The sequence below is a fragment of the Notamacropus eugenii genome, chromosome 6 (genome assembly GCF_028372415.1).
Source record: "Notamacropus eugenii isolate mMacEug1 chromosome 6, mMacEug1.pri_v2, whole genome shotgun sequence".
NCBI lineage: Eukaryota > Metazoa > Chordata > Mammalia > Diprotodontia > Macropodidae > Notamacropus > Notamacropus eugenii.
In genome coordinates, this window is record NC_092877.1 from 209,754,308 (window position 1) to 209,772,238 (window position 17,931).

Genomic DNA, 17,931 nt, shown 5'->3' on the forward strand with positions numbered 1-17,931 from the left:
ATCTTAGTCCCCAACTGAACAGAAGCAATGGGGGGCAGGATAGGATGGAGGGAAATATAGTTAGTCTATCTACTCTTCCCTTCCCAAACCTGCCCATCCCCTTTAGTTGATGACCTTGTTTTTTACTTTATTTGAAAGTTTGAAACTATTTACCATGAATGCCCCCTCCTCCCAAATTCTTCATTTCAAAATGCCTTGAAACCATACCTCCAATCTTTTTATTTCTTCCTCCTTGCTAAGGTCTACTCCTCTACATGTGCACTTGATCCTATCTACACCTATCTCTTCCAAATTATCATCCCCATTTTCCCTTCCCCAAATCTTCAACATTTCCCTAACTACTGGCTCCTTCTCTATTGCCTTCAGATATGCTCAAGTTTATATTATCTTTAAAAAATATAAACAAATGAAACCTCCACTTCATTCCTGTAAGCTATTTAGAACAAATTTGTTCTGTAAAGTTTGGATTCAATCAAAAGGGCACACTTAAGGATCTAGAAGGCTGCAGGTTCTCACCCCTGTGACCTATATTTCTCCTCCCTTTTGCACCCAAACTCCTGGAAAAAAACAAAACAACAGCAAAATAGCCTCAAAAATCTACATTTGATACCTCAGTTTCCTCTCCTCTTAATCTTGTTGACTCTGGCTTCTTATCTCATCACTTAAATGAAACCAAAGTTGCTAACAGTCTTTTAATTGTTAAATGCAATGGTCTTCTTTCAGTTTTCATTCTTCTTGACCTATCTGTTGCATTTATCACTGTTGGCCACTCTTTCATTCAGGATAATCTCTCTTCTCTGGTTCTTGGTTTTCTATCTTACTGTTTCATCTTAGTTTTTTTCTTCCTTCCTTCCTTCCTTCCTTCCTTCCTTCCTTCCTTCCTTCCTTCCTTCCTTCCTTCCTTCCTTCCTTCCTTCCTTCCTTCCTTCCTTCCTTCCTCCCTCTGTCTCTCTCTGTCTCTGTGTCTCTGTCTTTCTGTCTGTCTGTCTGTCTGTCTCTCTCTCTCTCTTTCTAATAAGGGTTAAGTGGCTTGCCCCAGGTCACACAGTTAGTAAGTGTCTGAGACCATTCTTCTCAGTTTCTTTTGATGCTTCATAACCTACATCAAATCTCTTAACTGTGGGTGCTCCCCAAACTCTGTCCAAGGTCCTACTCTTTTATCTTTCTATACATTCTTGGTGACCTAATCCTCTCTCATGGATTTAACTATCATCTCTAGACAGATGACTAACACATCTATATATTTACCTGCAGTATCTCCCTTGAGCTCCAGTCCCTTATAACCCACTGCCTACTTGACATTTCAAATATCTTGGAGACATTTCAAATTCAGCATTTTTAAAACTGAAACTATTATTCTTCTTGACCCCACCAAACTCTCTTTCAAATTTCCCTATTTCTGTCAAAAGTACAATAATCCTTCTAGTCTCTAGGTTCATAATTTCAGCATTTTCCTCAGTCTCTTACTCTCCCTAATCTGTATTTTCACATATCCCAAATGTTTTTTTTTCCCCATGAATAGCTTACATCCACTCACACATGTACTGCATTAGTTCAGACCCTCATCATCTCTTGCCTAGATTATTATGGTAGCCTTCCAATTGGCCTCTTTGTCATAAGTGTCCCCAGTCTAGTCCATTCTCCACATTGCTGTCAAAGTAATTTCCTTAAGCACAGATCTGACATGTGACTCCCCTACTGAAGCAACTCTAGTGGTTTCCCTATTGCCTCTGGGATAACTATAATCTCCTCTGTTTAGCTTTTAAAGCCCTACACATCCTGGCCTTAACATATTTATAGCCTCATTATACATTATTCTCCTCCCACTCTCTATGATCCAGAGAAACCTTCCCTCTTTGTTCCTCACACGTGACACTATCTTTAGTCTCCTTGTCTTTGAGAAGCTCATTCCCCCATACCTGGAATCCATTGCTTCTGCTTCTGCTTCACAGGATCTCTCTCTTCCTTGAAGATTTTGTACTTTAAACATTACCTTCTATTTGAAGTCTTTCTTCATCTCACAGCTGCAAGCATGCTCTCTCCCAACTACTTTGTACTTACTACCTTGCACATGTTTATATTTATTCACTTTATATTTATACCGTGTATATTTATGTATGGACTTGTTTTCCCCATTAGAATGTTTCCTCTTTGTACAGGGATTTCTTTGATTCTTTGTACTGGCATTCCTGGAGCTTAGTAAGTGTATATAGTACACAGGAGGCAATAATAATAATAGTTAACATTTCTATAGGACCTACAATATGTATTTTACAATTAATATCTCACCTGATCCTCAAAACAATCCTGTGAACTAGGTACTTAATAAATACTTGATCACTGATTAACAGCTCCAGTTCCATCTCTTACACAGTACCTTTCTTGATCTTTCTAGTTCCTTGCCCCACATACCAAAATATAGTATATTCTTTCTATTTATTTCTGTGTATATGTGTTGTTCCCCCTCAGCAGAATGTAAGCATCTTGAGGCTGTTTGGTTTTTGCCTTTATAACTCCAGCTTCTAGCTCAGTGCTCCTGGAAGGAGACAGTGCTTAAGAAATTTTTGTTGAATTGAACTGAGTAGACCAGCTCCCCCAATGGTGTAAACTGGGTTCATGCTTTGGACACTCAAAGCACAATACAATCATGAACTTACTTAGATATTCCAAGAGTTTCAGAGGACCAGGTTATTGGTAGCACAAGTATGTTCAAGCGCACACACACACACACACACACACACACACACACACACACACACATATTCAGAGGTGTGAATGCATAAAGAAAAAGCCCAGGAGAGCCAGAATGCCACAGCTGTGCCACTGAGCTGAACCTATGAATCCTAAATGGCTCTTCCTCTCCCATGTCTTCATAACAACAGCAGCATTTTGACCAGTTTGGATACACCAATACTGTTCCTAGTTCTCTTTCTGCTTAAAATAGCACGCTTAATTTAGCAGAAACACCTGGGGCATTGTCCCACCTGTGATTCTCCCGGCTTAACTTTCCTCTCTACTGCTGTTTCTGCTGTGCTACCAAATATTTGCATGGAAGGGATTGAGAATAAAGAATTCCTGAAATACAGCATGTGGTTTACTGAAATCCTCTAAAAGTACTCTGTTGAAATACGTAATGCTATCCATTGGAATTCTCCTTTCCAGCAGAGGGTCTTTTCAAAACACCCCAGAGGGTCTTCTCAAGTAATCAACAAGTGAGTAATCTATTCTGGTGAACAGGGACAAGTAACTAACTAATCAAATGATTGATTAGGGCCAACCCATCTGTACTTTCAGAACCCTCTGCCATAATTCTCCCGCTTTTCCAGAGCAGCCTTTTATTACATAGGTCATAAAGTACTTGAAGGAAACATTTTTATCTTGAAGAAAAAGGGATGCCTAAGAAGCTCAAAGAAATCAGTCTGACATGAAGAAACTAAAAGAAAGAAATGCCTCTTACAATGGTCAGTGAGTCAGGTGATCTGGATTTATTCTCAATATCTACAGAAGCTAAGTTTTCATTAAATGTAAGTATTGAAGTAAAAAAACTAAAGGTGATAATAGAATCCAGTGAAATATAGCCTTGGAATCAGAAAACCTCGGTTTGAGTTCTGGCTATCCCACTTATCAACTGTGTGACCTCGATCATCACCTAAACTGCTAAGCCTCATTTTTTTTTCATCTTTAAAATGGGTATAAAGTAAAAGGATTAGAAATCTTCCTCTCCCCCATAGTTGAAGTAGTCATAGAAAACAAAGAATAGATAATAGAAATGATAAAATGTTCATGTGTTATCAAGGTATTAGCACCCCGTGATCCTTTTATGAAGTGTGAAAGCCTTTTTCTGAAGGAACTAAAGAAAGCAACTTCATTAGAGATACAAAAATTGGATACAGCAAGGCTTTAAATAGCTAAGCCCTGGACAAATTTGACAGCCTCCTCCACTCCCCATAGACTATATCTTTTAAGCAGAACTACTTAAACTCAGTAATAGACACACATCTAGAAGGGAACAGAGACACTGCTCAATGAGAGACACTGAAGAAAGACTAAATCTTTGAATAGCCCTCAAAGACAAGGCTGATTTTCTGTTTAGCTATCCCTCAGCTGCTCCTTTGAAATTCTGTCAAATAAAAGAGTTCACTTTCTTAGAGAATGCCTGAGTATTAGCAACTTGTTAACACATTAACATCTCATTGCCTTGGATATCTTGGGTCACTGTGTCAACTGAAGTGGGGGGAAGGATTGTGGAGGGAACAAATTCTTCCCTCCCCTCCATTACATGGGGATAGGGGCATCATAGCTTAGGGAAGTTGTTCTCAGACTTTTTGGATTTAGGATCTCTTGCCATTCTTAAAAGTTATTGACCCCTTTCTATCATTCCCACCTTCACCCCACCCCCACTTGCATATAGCTTTTTTTTAGGTGGGTTATATCTGTCTAATTTTAAGATATTAGAAATTAAACTGTCAGTATTATGAAAATAGCTTTGATGTAATGGACCCCCTGAAAGCATCTCAGGGACCACGAGGGATTCCCAGAACACACTTTGAGAGCTGCAAACCTAGTGGATAGAGAGGCTCAGAATGGTCTGGGTTTGGGTCCCGTCTGAACCACCCTATGGATGTGACCCTGGGCAAGTCACTTGAACTCTCAGTGTACTAGGGAATGTTATAGGACCATAAGTAGCAGAAAAGGTGTTGGTTTACATTGGCAGAGGGAGTTTGTTTACCAAGAATTTCTCCTACCAATGATATATGGGTTCAGTCCAAAGAAATAAGAAAAGATAAAAATATATTGCTTTCTGTAAGAATCAAAGGACATAATGTATATGTTTTGCTTAAGTATGAAATTAATCTCTGTGCTTTGTAAATATAAATCACTAAATAAATATCAGTTATTATAATTAGTGGGATCCCACAGAGCCTCTCACTAGGGTAGTTTTGTTTCTTAATTTCTCATTAGATTCGTAGTCAGGAGGGATCTTAGAGACTACCCAGTTTAATCTCTTTCATTTTACAAGATGAGGAAACTGATGTCTAGAGAGGCAAAGTGAATTAATTACTGAGTTGCACAAGCAGTGATTATCAGCAGGCCTAGATTCTAACCCAGGTTCTCTTACTCAAAATCGAAGACTCAGTCCTTAGCCTGGCACCTGGCACATGGGAGATGCCAAATAAATGCTTGTTGGCTTGACCTTTCACAAAGACACTTTGCCTTTTTTTTAATGTATTGTTTGCATTATTATTTGACTTTCCATTTTACTTCATAACTATAAAGAGCTTATATTTTAGCATAATTTTGGAGGTGAATTTCTCCTGAAATATACATCATATATAATAGCCTCTGTACTTGCAAATATTCTTTGAAGGGTTTAATTCCTTTGGAAATATAACAGTAATATTAATAACTGGCTTTTTTTAAAAAAAGAAGAACATAGTAATATACAATAGAGTGTCCACTCAGGACAATAAAATCGATCATCTGTATGGAAGCTGGATATGAAATATATTGAAAAGGGAAGGGAAATGTATCATATCCCAATCTTTCTTATTGCCATATCTTTTGTATGAAGAAAAATAAAATCCTCAAAGCTAAGGAGAACATTTAATCAAACTACCTTTGAATGCTCCTTTTAAAGACATGCCACACTTTACACTTAGTTTATGTCTCAAGGATCTGTCATTTCACTGTTGTTAGTGCCCCTTCCATTCTCCTGATGCCACATCTTTTGTGCAAGATGAGGGCAAAAACACCTTCTTCCTTGTATTCCTTTCCCTCAGGCTCACCACTCTAGCAGAATACAACTCTTTTGTGTCTTTATGAATGGCCAAGACCCAAAACATTTATCATCTTGGGGCCAACCCTTTGGTTACAAGCTTCTCCAAACTTTCTTAGTCTAATATTCAGATATCAAACTCACAAACTCTCTGAGTCTGTACTCTAAGCCTGTCTACCTTGGACAGGGCTTGTTGGAGTTTGAATTGTCACTCTACTCATAGACAGCCTATGAGAATTTAGGGTTCTGGATAAGGACTTTTGTGGGGAGTACTTCACAACTGCTTGTTTTGTTAATAACAATAATGAGGAAGAAAAAGAAGTCTGTTCCATGAGCATCAGTATCTCTGATAACCAATTTGATTAATCTGCTAAGATGACTGTATTTTCACAGGTATTAGGTCAATTAAAGCAATTGCTTTAAAATATGAAAATTGCAGCCAAAAGGAGCTCAGCTGTCACCTTCTGCTGGAGGCCTTTCCTCTGTCCTCACCCCAAGTATTAGTATCTTCCTTTCTAATATTATCTTCCATCTGTAACTATTGGTATCTTGAACATGCCTATTTACGTACGTATCTTCTTTCCCTTGAAACATAAGTTCCTTGAGTGATTGCTTTGCCCTTCTTTGTATACCAGTTTAACACCTTACAAGATATGTACAGGCCTGAAAAATGCTTCTCTGTGGATTGATTGACTTAGTAAAATGAAAAAATGGAGATTAGTGTCAGCACCACTACATGAGCAAAGTGTTCAGTGGACTGGGATCCTATGGAAGAAAATGGAACCCAGAGTTGGACTATGTACATATTGACTCTGAGTTTAATAATAATAATAATAACTTCATAATAATAATGACTAGCACAAGTATATTTTATGATTTACAAAGTGGTTTCAATGTACTATAGAATTTAATACTCACAATAACCCCAAGAGCAAGGTAATGCAAGGATCTTCATTTTAGAGATAAAGAAACTAGGACTTAGTGAGGTTAAGTTACAAGCCCCAAGTCAAAGAGTTGGTAAATGACAGAGCGAGGACTTAAGCCCAGATCTTCTGACTCCAAATCCATCTATCTTTCCATCAACTCTGGACACTTATGATTCAAGAGCAGAGGGGCCAAGGTAGGTTTTAGGGAGAGAAATAGTTGTAGAAAGTCAATAACCCCTCAATTCATATACACAGCTGTCATTAAGTAAGATTTTATTTAGTGTTGGAAGGACTAACACAATCTTACTCTCACCTGCCTTGTCAACTCAGTTCCTTTTCCTACTATCCACTTCCCTTATGGTGGGAGCTAAGGATAGACAGGAATAGATGTCCATAATAGGGGTAGAGCAGGTGATGAGATCTTTCCACCTGCCAACTCTCAGAATGAGAGGCAGGGGAGAATGGATAGTAGAAGGCATGATGTATGGTTGGTGTTGGTAATTAATAAAATTTATTTTTTTTATGGTGCCAATTTTAAATAGATTTTATTCTCCAGGACAAGAATTGCATTTGGACTTGTTTACAGTACTGATAAAGTGCAACATTCTTCACTTCTCTCCCTCTGCACACATTCAAGTATTCAGAATACCCAGATTTACACAATAGCTTAGATGTTACTTTTAAACCACTGCTACCTTGGCTACAAATCTTGAGTCCTTCAATTTTTGGAAAGTTGTGTGGAATGTTCTTTCTTGGTTAGTCCACCTCTTCAATGGTGGGTCCAGAAGAAGCACCTCCAGATGGGGCTGCTCCACCCACTGGGAACCCACCAGGCATGCCCCCTGGCATGCCCTCCACACCCTGGTACAGCTTGGTAATGATGGGCTTGCAGACCTTCTCCAGTTCTTTCCCCTGATGCTCAGATTCTTCCTTCTCAGCAGTCTGGTTCTTACCAGCCAGCTGATTATTTCATTACTTTTGTCAAGGATCTTCTGTTTGTCTTCATCACCAATTTTGCCTTGCAGTTTTTCATCCTCCACAGTAGCCTTCATGTTGAAAGTGTAAGATTCAAGAGAATTCTTGGAAGATACCTTGTGTCTTTGCTTCTCATCCTCAGCCTCCTGGACCTATGCTCAATGTCTTCCTTACTCAGACGTCCTTTATCATTGACGATGGTGGTCTTGTTCTCCTTGCCTGTGCTCTTATCCATAGCAGAAATATTGAGGATGCCACTGGCATCAATGTGAAATGTGACTTCAATCTGAGGAACACCTCTGGGTGCTGGGGGGATTCCTGTGAGCTCAAATTTGCCAAGCAGGTTGTTATCCTTTGTCATTGCCCTCTCACCTTCATAAACCTGAATAAGCACACCAGGCTAGTTGTGGGAATAGGTGATAAAGGTCTGTATCTATTTGCTGGGGATGGCAGTATTATGTTTGATCAGAACAGTCACAACTCCACCAGCAGTTTCAATTTCAAGGGAAAAAGGAGTGACATCCAACAGTAGCAAGTCTTGCACATTCTCAGATTTATCTCCAGACAAAATGGCAGCCTGGACAGCTGCACCATAAACAACAGCCTCATCAGGATTGATACTCTTGTTGGGCTCCTTGCCCTTGAAGAAGTCTTGCAGAAGCTTCTGGATTTTGGAGATTCAAGTGGGATGACCCAGCATGAATCTGTGATTTATCTAGCTTGGCATCTCTTAAGGCCTTTTCCACAGGGTCCAGTGTGCCACAGAAGAGATAAGAATTCAGTTCTTCAAAATGGGCTCAGGTGATTGATGTATAGAAATTGATACCTTCATAGAGGGAATCAATCTCAATACTGGCCTGGGTACTAGAAGAAGGTGCGTTTTGCACTTTCACAAGTGGTGCGAAGACAGTAAACAGCCCTCTTGTTCTCACTGACGTCCTTCTTGTGCTTTCACTTGAGCTTGGCAATGAAATGGTTGACTATTAGGTTGTTGAAGTCCTCCCCACCCACGTGGGTACCCCCAGCTGTGGACTTGACCTTAAAGATGTCATCTTCAATGGTAAGAATGGAAACATCAAAAGTACCACCACCAAGGTCAAAAATCAACACATTTCTCTTGGCACCAACCTTTTTGTCCAAGCCATAAGCATAGCACCAGCAATTGGCCCATTGATGACTCGGAGGACATTGAGACCAGGGATGGTTCCAGCATCTTTAGTGGCCTGACGTTGGGAATTGTTGAAATAGGCTAGTACTGTGACTATGGCACTTGTGACAGTCTTCCCAAGGTAAGCTTCAACAATTTCTTTCATCTTGGTCAAGGTCATAGAAGATACTTCTTCTGGATAGAAACTTTTGATCTTCCCTTCGTACCCTCCTTGGACCTTAGACCTGCCTGCGTCATTCACCACTGTAAAAGGCCAGTGCTTCATGTCTGACTGTACAATTGCATTATCAAAGCTGTGACCAATCAGACATCTGGCATCAAAAACTGCGTTGGTGGGGTTCATTGCAACTTAATTCTTTGCAGCATCACCGATTAAACATTCTGTGTTGGTGAAGGTGATGCAACTGGGGGTGGTCCTGTTTCCTTGGTCATTAGCAATGATCTCCACTTTCCCATGTTGGAAGAGTCCCACACAGGAGTAAGTGGTGCCAAAGATCAATGCCAGCTGCGGGTCCCTTCGACATGGTTGCTGGGGAGTTGAGGGTCATAGCTGACCACTGGGGAGAAAGAAAGGTTGCTGCTGCGCTGAGTAGCTAACTAATAAACTTTAGAGAGAAAAGCAATGAAAAGGAAACAATAAACTTAAAGGAATGAAGAAAAATTGGAGGAAAGATGTCTTTGATTTCTGCTTGCTGTCCTTTTGGTTAAAAATATTTATATGCTATTCCATAAGAATGATTGTCTTTGTATAACTATCATTTGATGACTAGAGAGTCAAATACGGATTGGAATAACTGTTTCCTCATTAAAGGATTCATGATCAGGAGTATAGTTTAAAAGTAGACTAATATTTAATTAGGTGTAAGTCAGTCGTTTTTTAGTCATGTCTGACTCTTTGTGACCCCATTTGAGATTTTCTTGGAAAAGATACTTGAATATTCCCCATTTCCTTCTCCAGTTCATTTTACAGATGAGGAAATTGAGGCAGAGTTAAGTGACTTGTCTAGGGCTACACAGCTAGTATCTGAGGTTAGATTCAAACTCAGACCTTCCTGGCTCCAGTCCCTGCACGCTATCCACTGAGAGACCCAGTTGCCTCTAAATTTAACCACATAGATAGCTATAGGTTTACCCTGATACTACCTCCTACTCACAGGAGAGCAGAGCAGCCAGCCTGGTGGCTTCAATCTCCTATGGCCCACTAGTCAACTTACTTTGAAAAAGGGTGTTCAAAAGAGATTTTAGAGATATCTATTCATGCCACCCTACAAATCACATCTAGACATAACTATGTAGAAACATATAACTTACCTGAACACCAAACATATATGCACACACACACACACACAGCACAATAAATTTAACTAATCAGCTTTGTCCATTTGGTAGTTAAAACAAAAATCCCTTTGGTAGTTGGGTGCCATAAAGGATAGAACACTGGACTTGGAATCAGGAACACTTGAGTTCAAATTTAGCTTCAGATCCTTACTAGTTGTGTGGCCCTGGGAAAGTCACTTAACCTCAGTTTTCTCAAAGGTAAAATGAGGATACTACAACACACCTACCTCCCAGGACTGTTGTGAGAATTAAAGGAGATGATATTTGTAAAGTACCACTTGTTCCCTTCTTTTTTTTTGTTTTCCTTCCACTTTTCTGGGATGGGTATTTGTTTAACTTTTACAACTTCTCTTGCCTGTGTAGAACTTGATACATCATTCCATGGGACTTCTGGGAAGGATTCAAAGATTTTGCCAGTTTATAATTAAAATATACGCACATAATTGAAAATCAAGCCTGAAAACAAATGCTTCTCATTCATTCTATTAAGATGCTAATGAATGAACAAACTTAAATGATTATATTTATGAAGAAAGGAAATGAATTTACCTTTTTTTGCCAAGGGATAGGTATGCATTTCTGTAAGAAAAGTATGATATATGTTTCCTTGCAAAGTCTAGGATTGGTTTGTGATCTACATTTTTTTCTTGCATACCAAAGTGGGCACTTGTCAATTACGCCTCTGAGGGAGGTGCTGTTCTAGAGAGGTTATTCCCAAATAATTGTCTGAATGAAAACCACTTATGCAAAATGCAATTTCTGATACATGTGCACAAGCTGGCAAGGAGTGGTGGTGCCAGGCTGACTTTCTCCTATCTTGTCCTTAGCTTTCTGCTTGCTGGGATTAGATTCACATCATAGCAATTTCAAACATTTATTAACAACTGAGTTACAAGATGTGGGCACATCTCTCCCTGGACCCCAAAGTGCTGGGCAGCAATGAACCCAAGTGATTTCTTTGAAAGACAAGCAGGGACAAGGAAACTGAGGCCCAGAAAGAGGTATAAAGTACCTCACTCAAAGTTGTACAAAGTTCACAGCAGATATGTGACAACACAGATATTCTGCTTTCCCCATATAGCACTCTCTTGATAAGATTACACTGGCCAATGGATTACGTTGAAGAAACTGGAAAGTTTTTGTTTTGAAATTCAGTCTGAATGAAAACCCCTGAAGATCTGAGAAAGTTCGTGATGAACAGGGACAGAGACAACACAAATGACACTTCGGGACTATATAGGGCACATCCTTTAGAAAAGTGGAATGTGTCTTATGACCCATGAACAATTGTTCTCCAAAATAGCTCTTAAGGTTAAAAGTCAAATGTTATCATTTTCATTCTAGAGAGGGATGGATTGAGGCACTGAGAAATTTATGATGTCCCTAGTTTCTCTAGATACTTTCACTCATTACTTAATAGACATACACATTTCTAAGACAGAGTCATGTGTTGAAAAGAGAATTTGGATTTGGAATTAGAAGAAATGGTTTCAACAAAGCTCTCCAGCACTTCCTAGCTTCAAAATGAAGGGGTTGAATGAGCTCTAAAAATCCTTTCCAGTTCTACATACTCTATTTTTATTTAGTATGTGAAGGTAAGAGCAGGTATTATTATTGCTTTTTATAGAAATTTGTCATTTGGAAGATGTTGAGAGTTTAAATGACCATCTAAGGTCAGATGGCTTGATTCATCACCTAGCATTCTACCCATATTTTAGAAGAGTATCCATACCTTGTATATCTCCCCAAGTTTCATAATTTGTTCTGTTCTGAAAATTTGTGAATCAGTGGTTCCCATGCATTTTCATGTCAAAAAATATTGAAAAGAAAAGTAGCATCTCTGCCTTAAACTCCATTTGGCAGCTCTATTCAGCACTCCTATTTTGCTATTATAAAGGGTACTAAAACAAAATAATAGTTTGTAGCTCAGCATTTAACTCTTTGGCACTGGTAGGTATGGATTTCCTTATGGTAAATGCTAATACTATTTTACACTTTTGCCCGCTTTTGGGAAATAGTCATTTCTGGAAACAGACATTTATTGGGAATTATTTCATGTAAATTTCAAATGCTGATTCACAGATCTGTCTTTCACATAGTTATTGGCACCTCTATTCTTTGACCTCATCTGAGCACATGTTCATGTGTAACCTTGATAGATGGCATTTGGAATTGCTGAAATTCTTTCTCATGAAGCTGCTTTTGTAAATTTAGTTACTATAGTATTATGTTATAAAAGGCATATTTCTCTTTCTGTAGAATATGACCCCAAATTGTCTAAAATTAATGAGGTCAAGAATAATTCTAGATAATCAAGGGTTTAGATAAACAAGAGATAGAATGGCAAGGAAGGACATTAACCAAATTTGAATGACTAGAGTTTGTATGTATGTGTGCTCTGATACACACATATGCATATATATACATCAGGGCACATATATGTACATATATACAATATACATATATATCAGAGCACACATATATGCATACATATATGTGTGTCTGTCTGTCTGTCTGTCTGTCTCTCTCTCTCTCTATATCAGAGCACACACACTGGCTCTAGCCATTCAAATTTGGTTAAATTTCATTGCCTTCATTGCCATACCATCTCTTCTTTATCTAAAACCTTTATACACACACAGATGTATATGTATATACACATATTTATCCTCATATCTTCATATAATTTTTTAAACAAAGGCCCAGGAACAATTTGGAATTACATATCAATTATTATCCAAAATAGATTCTTATTAATAGCCATGCTTCACCTAATGGAAAGGTATATGACATACAAGCATACATCTGTAGCCCAGTATGGTCATGGAGATCCCACTCTGTATCCATTGGCCAATTTCAACAATTATTGGCTGATGGAAACTGGGTGGAATTTCCATATAAAATACCTTTTTACAGGTTAAAAACCTGAAACAGAGAGGAATTAAGGAGCTGGCTCTGCTACAGTAGAATATGAGTATATCTCCTTATCACTGTGTGCTAAGAAGAGAGAGTTAAATGGTGTAGGGTGCTGTATCTAGGGAAACAGCATCAGCTTCTGGTTTACCAGCCAATTCCGAGATGCTCATTGGCTAAGTCATAAAGCATTATAAGTCAACTCCCAGAGTTTCCTCAGGGTGGATTAGAATGGAAAAACTATATCCTCTAGAGAAGGAGTAGTCCCATAACATCTCATTCCCAATTTATTGTCATCTGACATAAGTTATCAGATCAAGTAGGAAGAAAATCTGTCAAATAAAGCTAACTATGAACTAGTCTAATTAATTGTACAATACTGGTTATTAGTATGATCTGAAAAAATAACCTGATTGAGAAATAGGTGCAGGCAGTCTTGCTTGTATACTGAGCCTTTAGCCACCAGATTAAGATTTTATGTTATCTCTTACTTACCTAGGGAACACATTAGAAATTTTGCATTAAAATTAATCTGTCTTGAAGATATCATCAAAAAAAAAAAAGAAAAAGAAAATTGACAATTGCTACAGGACCAAAGTCAAAGTTAGCACCAGAAAAAGTGTTCTTAGTAGCTATGGAGGATTTGTTATGGATCCACCAAAATTTATATCCAATCTAGGAACTTTTTGCCTTGTAAAACAGAAAGAAAGATGCAACCAAATAATCTGCTTCTAAGGGAAGAAAGAACATTGAACCTCTAGGTTTAATTTCATGCATTTTACATTTCAAGATGTTTCAAAACAATAATTTTTTTTTTGTCAAAAAATAAAATCCCATTCTTCTACAAATCTGAAGAAGAAAACCTTCCCAGTATCAAGTGATGTTCCTTTAGAATAATAGCCAGTACTTCACTTCAAGAACTCGGATCACATTGTTTCTGTATTCTCAATCAGGTAAGCCTGTACAGAAACACTTTAAAAAACATTTTAGAAGTCAAGACAATGCTATTAAAAACAAAAACATGGAACTAATGAACATCATCCTTTTATTGACTGTCGTGTTCATCCTTCATTGCCATCAGAGAAATGATGACATGACTTGCACTTGACTTTGTTTTGAGTGAGAGTTTTGATAGTGAATGAATTATGAACAATTTGGAAGAGAATTCACTTAAAAATAGGTCACACCATTGAGAAACAGCCATAACCAGATTTCCTAATTTATTAAATAATCATCTTTACATTGCATAAAATATATTTATTATTTCTATTTCAATTTACATCCCCCTCAAATATTAGAGTCAGTAGCTTTTATGTAGCTGTTACTGTGACTTTTGTGAGAAGCACTATGATCACTATGGTGGCTAGATATAAAGAAAGCCATGGTCTTGGCTAAATAAGAACCCATAATGACATAGGTTAAATAGGCCAAGCATATCATATTATTGACTGACAGAAACACATGTTTTCACTTACAATTAACAGGCTACAAACAAGCATTAAAGCTATAAATAGCATTGAACTGGAGATGAAAACCTTGGAAGGCAGTGCCATGTCACCTTAGAGCTCATGACAAAGAAGAGGAAGTTTGGGAATAGGTTAATATGGACATTGGACTTTGGAAGAGCAGTTTTCAAGAAATTCAGATTGAGGATGAATTGACTCAAGAGGGATGGGAGAGTCTCAGAAAAAAGTTCTAGCAACATAGTTACACTTGATGAGGATGAAGAGGGAAATGTGTATAAAGAGAGTGAGATAGCTGTAAAGGGAACCCAATGATGTCAATTTTTAAAACAACACATATAAGAGATAGAAACATGCAGGTAACTAAAGGCAAATAAAAGGGAGTGGAATAGTCCTATGCAAATAATTTTTGGCAAAGTTATATTCCAAAATGAGCTGAAGTTTGCTATAAATGTTAAAGAAAGCAAAAAAGAGAACTAAGAAGGAAGTGAAAGTATTTATGCTAGGAGTAGAAAGGAAAATGACAAGACACAACAGAGAAAAGCAAAAGATTGCCGTGCAGGCTTTGGGGTCACTTATACCCTCAGCATTGCCCTGTGGTTTCTCAAAGGGCAGCTACAACTTCTCCCCTCAGGATTCTAGGGGTAATCATTAGTGATTGAGGTGGTAGTTTCCCCAATATTATTGTTCACAAGCTGTCACCAGTGTATGCTCCCATTGGTTATCAGTTTAATATCAATTTAGGCTGACTTAATCAGATTCTAAAAATATTTGCTAAGAACAACTGATATGAAATACTCTGACTCCTCCCTCCCAAAAAAACCAAGGGCACAAATATATCTCCCACAAGTATATCAGAAGTTCAAGGGAAGTCCTCATCTCTTCTTCATGGAGTCCTCATAAGGGCAGGCACATGAGGAGATGGTAGATTAGGATTAGCTCTTCTTCCACTCTACCTTGTCTCTCCCTTTCCCCAACTCCTCTCTCCCAATCCCTTCTCAAACTTAATCTACTTAACCCAAGTATTTTTTGTGATATTTGCCTTAGATATAAAAATTCCTTCTCTTATGGAAGGGTAAAATTTGGTGAAAAGAAGGGGAGATGTGGCCTTAAGCACTAATATGGTTTCTCAGAGATGGAACTCTTGTATGAAGAAAGAGAAATAGGTCGAGTCATCCCTAGTTGCATTATCAAGAGATAAAGAATGAAATGGAAGGGCTAGTTCCTTAGGAAGGAAGTCTGTAAGGCCTTTGCTTAAGAACTAGTATTAATCAATCAACAAGGATTTATTAAGTGCCTACTATATGCCAGTCACTATTCGAGGCAGTAGGTAAATGAATACAAAAATACAATACTCCATGTCTTCATGGTGCTTAAATTCTACCTAGCAGCAACACAGGGCTTTAAAAAGTGACATCCAACACATTTTGCTCCATTTTTCTCCTCCAGTAAATTGTTAAAAACATTCATTTAACAGCTAGTGGTAAATTTTGCTAAGCCTCAAGAGAGAGAATACTTTCTGTCCTTCATCTTCCTCAGTCTCTGTTTTCTTATGTGATATTTGAAGGAAGAAGGAACATATCTGTTCCCTGGTGCCATACACAGCCACCAACTAAAAGCCACTCTTCTTGAGGTATTTTTTCAAAAATACGTCTTATTTTTCCATTAATAAGACAATAATTTTATTTCCACCACCCCCCTGACCAGTGACAAAAATGTTGACAAATGCTCATAGTCCTGAAAGAGCTTGTTCAAAAGAAGTCATCACAAACTGGACTAAAGAGGACTATAGTTTCTGTTTATACCAAGACTTCACCATCAGGCCCCCACCCCCTCGATGGGAATCTTCTCTCCAATCCCCCCTTTCACCTCTTTCTTACGTGTTGTCTTCCCTCATTAAAATGTAAGTTTCTTGAAGACAGAGACTATTTCTGTTTTTGCTTGTATCTTTCTCCCCAGGGCTTAGCTGACATATAGTAAATATTTATTAACTCTTTGTCGACTTGACTTTTGTCACATTGTGCAAGTCATTTAACTCCTCTGGGCCACTGAGGAAAAGAGGCAGTAATATTACATGATTTCTATGGTCTTTTCCAATTCTAATATTCTACGATTCTATTTTATGGACTCAAGAAACGAGGAGTGGGGCACCAGTTAGGATAAGTCTAAGAATCTAGTTGTTCCAAGGACTGAGTCTGGGTTTGTAAAAATGGAATATACCTTAGAGTTACAAAGAAATAATAAGGCATGGTGGTTTGATTTGGGTGAGGAAGGAGAGTGAAGGATCTTAGATGATTCTAACGTAGTTTGAGTTGATTTCTAAGGTAATTTGGAGTCTGAGGGACTCAGAAAATGGTGGTTGCCATTGACTCAAATGAGGATGTTTGGAAACCAGCTGGTTTGGGCAGGTATGATGATGAATTTGGTTGGAGATGACTTAAGGATAGGGAAACCCTATCCCACAATGATTGAGTTAGATCATGTGCCAGAAGCTGCTTCCAAGTAGAATGTGAATATATAATGCCAAATTCTGCCTTTGACAAGAATATGGAGTTCCCATGGAATTCAGTAAGAAACTACGCATGAATCAGAGGGCAGAGTTCAGTCTTTGAGCCAAATTATTTTCCTCTGAATAGGAACATGTTTAATGTGCAAAGTTTGGGCATGTGTCCACCTGGAATCAAAACATTAGGAACCATTCCAAAGTCTGCCTTTTGATTTTAATAGGGCAGGGGGAGAATTCTACAAGGGAGTATAATTCAGTAGGAGTATTCTGAAGAAGGAAGGTATAAAAAGGGAGGAGGGGTGACCACCCAGGATCCTGGCTAAAGGGGATACTAAACTTGCCATATTTATTCTTCTACCCCAGGCTCTGTACTGTTTATTGTGAAGTGTAGCATCATAGCCCTTCACTGGCAACTGCAAATGATCACAGAAAACACTGGCCTAGAATGCCCTCCCCATCTCTTCTTCCCTTTTTCAAGCCCTACCCATCTTCCAAGGTTTAGCTCAAGCCTCACCTTGTCCAGGTGCCCTGGCCCACACTAATTTTCCCCTTCTTTGGAATCCTATAGATTTTAGAGTCTATGCCACAAAATTATCAATTTATTGTGTGTTAGACTACCAGAGCCTCTGGAACCTGACTCCCTCAATTAGCTGCCACTCATCAGTGCTTACCCAGAGTTCCCTGAGGATGCCTGACAGGAAAACCAGAATTCCCTAGTTTATCCCTTCTTGTTCTTTCCCTAAGAGCAGGAAGGAGTGCAGAGGGAATGCCTTCCATTCTCCAGCATCCAAACCATAGGATTAACATGATCAGTATGATCTGGTGCAAACAAAAGATGATAAATTATCTTCTTTGCTTTCTTTTTT

General features: G+C 38.4%; 1 pseudogene; it reads right to left on the minus strand.

Annotated features, from left to right (window-relative positions):
- Positions 1 to 7,201: 7,201 nt before the first annotated feature.
- On the minus strand, positions 7,202 to 9,369 carry LOC140511212 (heat shock cognate 71 kDa protein pseudogene; annotated as a pseudogene).
- Between the last annotated feature and the right edge of the window lie 8,562 nt (positions 9,370 to 17,931).